The sequence below is a fragment of the Sciurus carolinensis genome, chromosome 6 (assembly GCF_902686445.1).
Source record: "Sciurus carolinensis chromosome 6, mSciCar1.2, whole genome shotgun sequence".
NCBI lineage: Eukaryota > Metazoa > Chordata > Mammalia > Rodentia > Sciuridae > Sciurus > Sciurus carolinensis.
In genome coordinates this window covers 123,986,536-123,992,282 of record NC_062218.1, presented here as the reverse complement: position 1 = coordinate 123,992,282, position 5,747 = coordinate 123,986,536, and positions in this window count along the sequence as shown.

Here is a 5,747-nt window from a genome sequence, read left to right as displayed (position 1 = left end):
TTTTTTTTAATAAAAATATAAGTGAGAGTAGGAATAGCCCTATATTGGAACATTAGGAAATCTACACTTTCCAGAAAAATATTTGATTACAAATATCTCATACAGAATAGTTTAATGATGAGCTTAACATTAATAAAAGCTAAATATTTTTAAACAAAAAATTTATTTTCCCCATCCTCTAAAATAAAGGGCTAGTGTTATGTAAATATTCTTCTTTCATTTTAAACCTTAATGTATTTTCATTGATTAAAATTTCTAGTAAAGTGTCAACAAATTTCAGCCAAAAGTTGCTCATTGTCCAGTCTCAAGAAAAATCCATGTGTACTACAAATTGTGGTGCTTAGAAAATTCAGAATAACATTTTAAAACTGCAGTGGAAATACCCTTTGGATGAAGGGGAAAATGCATTATAGAAACAATTCAAATAAAACAGAACTTAAGAAAAATGTTCATTTCTTAAAGTTGATTCCAATTATCCAGTGTCCCTGTGTCTAAAGTATTAAACAACTCCCCAGCACAGATTTAGTAACAGAAAATTTATGGCACTCACCCTGAGAGCATATAAACACACTGCTGGAAGCAGATGCTGCTCTGTGTGGAACTGATATTTCAGTGGAAGTAAACACAGGGCAGACATGCCGGCATCCTCACCTGCTCATCGTTCTTATCGCAATCACAGAATTAGACGCCTCACAGAAAAGGAATTCCAAAAGAAGTTGCTCAAACTCACTTTTTAAAAAATTCTAATTAATAGCCAGTCATGGTGGCACACACCTGTAATCCCCGTGACTTCTGAGACTCAGGCAGGATGATTGCAAGGTCAAGGTCAGCCTGGGCAACTCAGCGAGATCCTATCTCAACATAAAAATATAGCAGACCATATAGCACATCTCGTAGAGTGCCAGCCTCTCATGCTGGAGGCCCAGGTTCGAGTCCCAGCACTCTGGGTTTCTGGAAATAACAAACATAAAAATATAAAGGGGTGTGGTTGTAGCTCAATAGAGCTCCCCTAGTTTCAATCCCCAGTGCCACACACACACAAATCCAATCAAAACTTTAATGGTATATATTTTTTGAGATATCATTTTCTGCCTATTAGATTTAGCAAAGATTAAAAAGTTTGGCAGTGTGCTTTCAGACTAATTTGGGAAAACAGGGACTCATGCTATTAGAAATGAAAATCGATGTAATTTTGTGGAGTATCTGTAAAAGTTTCATATGAACATGCTTATTAATCCAGCAAGACCTTTTCTAAATTTTTATTGATACACTAACTCATCTCTAGATTACTTATAATACCTAATTTAATGTGAATTCTATGTAAAAAGTTGTTATAATGTGTTAAGGAATAATAACAGGAAAAATAGTCTGTACACGTTCAGTACAGGCTCAATTTAAAAAAATATCTTTTTCAATCTGCAGTTTGTTGAATCCACAGATACAGAACCCATGAATACAGAGAGCTGATTCTATATGCAGAAAGTATCTTTGGAAGAACTCAAAAGGAACCAGTAATACTAATTGGCTTTGAGAATGGAAATCAGATCACTTCATCATATCCTTTGAATTTTGAAGCATTTGAATTTATTGTCTGTTTTAAAAATTAAATGAAACAAAATTTAATGTTTTAAGTTGAGTAGGTTCCTGTAACGACAAAAAAATAGGTTGAGTCATAAAGGGGCAGTCCAAAGAAGAATAAAAGAAATAACTCAGCAAAAGGTTAATAACCAGGACCCATTGTTCCCCTAAATACCCAATTGTTAGGTAGTCTGGATTATCTACTCTCTATGCCAATCACGTAGCAGAGCACTAACCAGTGCCAGAATTTCCATGGCAGCTGAAATCAGGCCTTGAGCTGCCCACCCCTCCCTCCCCTGGCTTGTTAGCAAGGAGGCCAACTCCTAGCCTTCTCATTCTTCAGTAAATGTAAAACTTAGTGGAACAAAGTATTGGGGCATATATTAGTCAGTTTTTTGTCTCTGTGACTGAAATACCTGACAAGAACAAGTCAGAGGAGAAGTATTTTGGCTCACAGTTTCATAGGTTCAATTAACGGTCTGGGCCCAGGGAGAAGCAAAATGTTATGGCAGAATGGTGTGGAGGAGGAAAGCTGCTCAGCTCCTGGCAGCCAGGAGACAGAGAGAACATGTGAGGTGCCAGGGACAAAATATAAACCCCAAAGGCATGTCTCTAGTGACCTATTTATTCTAGCCACACCCTACCCACCTACGGTTACCTCCCAGTGGAGTAGTACCTCAAAGTATTAATCCATCCAATGCACTGATTAGGTCAAATCTCTCATAATCTAATCATCTCATCTGTGAACATTGCTCCATTGTCTCACCTGAGCTTCTGGGGGATACCTCATATCCAAGCTGCTCTGTTTTGACAGTGATTACAGATTCTATGTCATCTCTCCAGCCTCTGAGAACCTCTGTTGTCTTGCTCCAGTGACTGGGAATCTGACTGCATCAGTCACTCGGCCATGAGTAGGAGGAGGCAGATAGATGAGACCCACTATCAGATGGAGCTGGTTTATACACATATCTTTTTTTAAATTTGAAAGCAATACATTTACTCTTATTTAAGTGACAGATGAATTGCTCCTTGGCTGTAGACAAACTTCTCAGAGGAAAGTAAACCATATGGCCTGAAAGGGGGAAAATAGGGCAACTGTCAAGATCTGGATCTAGTTGCTTTGCAAGAGCAGGTAGAAAGCAACTTCCAAGAATACCTTACTCCCCTTGCTTCAAGTGTTTTACTTATATTAACTTACTCTCCATGACTAAACAGGTAGCCATTCCTATGATTTCCATTTTGTAAATGAGGCAACTGAAGCATAGAAAGGTTATCTAATTTGTTCAAAGTTATCCAACATATAAATGGCAGAACTAAGATTGACTCCAGAAAAGTTGGCTACTCAGTTGTGCTCTCATCAAACACATGGCATTCTGTGTCTAGTTTTACATAGAGTATGATGTTAGCATGAAACATAAATTTTGCTAGATCTATCCTATCCTGAAGCTCACAGATCACAGTACATGTAGACATGTTTCCTTTAGTCAATGCTTCCTACTTTGCTGACCAGCATTTTTGTTTTGAAAACACAAAAAAGTACATAGCTACATACAGCAGAAGCTATGCAACATTAATTTTCCTAAAATAAACACTAATTCTCCTTATCCTGTTCCCTATTTTTATCCCTCCCTTTAAATCAAAGAAGTGTTTTGTTTAACGTATGTATCATCTAGTGTGAGAGAAGAAAACAAATAAAATGAATGAAACAGGAATCCTTTAAATGACCATGCCAAGTCTAGTGGGCTTCTTGTTCAGAGCCAATTGACACGCCATCCTTTTTCCCCCTAGATGTGGAGGGAGTGCACTGGGAGAGCTTTACGTCTGTAATACTCCTGTTTCCAAAGGCCAGGGAGTTGGTGATGCTTGTTCAAAAGTTGACATGAAGAAAGCACAACAAAAGAAGGAAGGCATTTTAGAATTGATGGAGACTTAGTTCTTAAAACTCATAAGTAATCAGACAGCTGGAAAATGTTAGAAGGCTCCTGCATCATTCTGAGTCTTCTGAAGGAGACTCTGAAAACTCGAAGAGTTAGCTAGACACCAGCACGGTGGAATTGGGACACCAGCTTTTGACTCCTAGTTATGACTTACCTGTATTAGGCAAAGAAGACTAAAGTTACGGCAACCTCACCATGCTCTATCTCGTTCTCACTTTGAAATTGCTCTGGTTTTCTCCGTGCTACTGACCACTTCTAAGATCCTTCACCACAGGAAAAGCAGACATTGAGATGCAGAATGATAGAGCATAAAATCCACCACGCTTGCAGGTCAGACCACTGGATATTTCCATGACTCCACTATCCTCTCGCCTGTCATTTTAGGGATATTACTTTTGTCTCCAACTTCAGTTTCCTGGGACCTATATTGGATATGATAAGACTAGCCATATGGGTAGGCTAGTAGGAATATGGGTAATTTTGAAGATAATGTATGTGAAGCATCTTAGTAGGTGATTTTTTGAGGTATTGTATTATTACAAATGTATTTCTCTAATTTATTTATCTTTTTTTATTCCTTAAATCGCTGCATGTGTAAGGCACTTCTACAGCAATTAACACAACCGTGTGTGCTAATTTTAAAAAATGATTATGAACAATTTCAAACATACAGAATATCATAGAAAATAATGTTTATCATCACCAATGCATGTGTTCTTTAAAATAGCGTTACCTTCTATTTTAAAACTTTGAAAATGGCATTGGATTGTCCATATCATTTTATAACGTACTCCCCCCACACCAGAGTTGTTTTCAAGATTTACCCAGGTTCATACATGTAGCTTTGCTGGTTATTTAGAACGTATGTGCTATAGTGTTCCATTATCTGACTATACTATCATGTATTTCTGCATTCTCCTACTGATGGACACCTAGATTGTTTCCAGTTTTTCACTATTACAAAGAATATTGCCTACCATAAGCATCCTCCTCACATGTTTTCTTTGGGTTTCTGTGAGAGTTCCTCTAGGGCAGAATTGCTAGGTTCATAGGATATGCCTATCTTTAATATTGCTAGCCATTGCCAAATTGTGTTTCCAAATCACTGTAGTGTTTGTTGTTGTTTTTGCTTGTGTATGTATTTTTTTAGGTTCATTGCTGAGATATGGTTTCCATAAAATTTGCCCTGTAAATGGACACAACTCAATGGTTTTTAGTGTATTTGCAGAGTTGCACAACCCTCACCACAATCTAATTTTAGAATATTTTCAAGTCATAGTGTTATTTATAAGTATAAATAAACATACAGAAATCTATAAATCTGGTTATGTGTTCTGTACAATATACCCAATAGAAATCCCCTGGGAGCAGCTAGTTTACAGAGATTTATTTGTTTTAAACCTGTATTTTTGACCAAATAGCTGGAAGGAACATTCCTAATTAGATTATGAAACTACTTAAGTGCAGGTTCCTATTATTGCTAATTTTAAAAGCATTCCTATTTATTCACCTCAGAGTAAAATGACTCAAAACCTACTCTATTTGAAGAGAACGGGGAGAGTGCTACACTTAATAAAGGAGAAATTTCCCCAGAACAATTCTTGCTCATGCCAGAAGGGAAGGCAGTTGTGAAAGAGGACAGGTGTGGGAGTAAACAATTGTGAGAGCCGACACACTGGCAAAGGAGGGGGACCCACAGTCTTTTTGTTTATTTTTTCACAAGTTAACCTGTTGGAAGTTTTAACCAAGTACTTTCCATGCTCTGATTAATGGTACTTTCAAATACTGTTTACCCCAACTCAAAGTTACTGTGTTAATTGACAATGAGGTTTGCGGAATAGGACTTGGCATCTCTCTCTTTCACACACTCATGAATGTTGAATATATATGTGAATGTGTGTAGATATATCATGTTATATAGATATGTAATACATATATATGAATATTGTTCTTACTCAGACTCTAAATGTTCAAAATTGAATATATATTTTTCTACTTGGATCTGATAACGAACTTCAGGTTCGTGCAGGAAGACATTGGTTCTCTTCCCTTCCTTTTAATCTTTGACTTAAAGGTGCCCATTTCCAGATGCTATGGTTTCCTTACATCAGGTGCTTGGCAGCTTTCTGAAATTTCCTTTTGCCCTTCAGACCAGTAGGGAGGATAGAGTCACATTCTGGGATAGCACAGCTGGTGACCTGACTGAGGAGGAGGAACGCTGCAGAGGCAGCG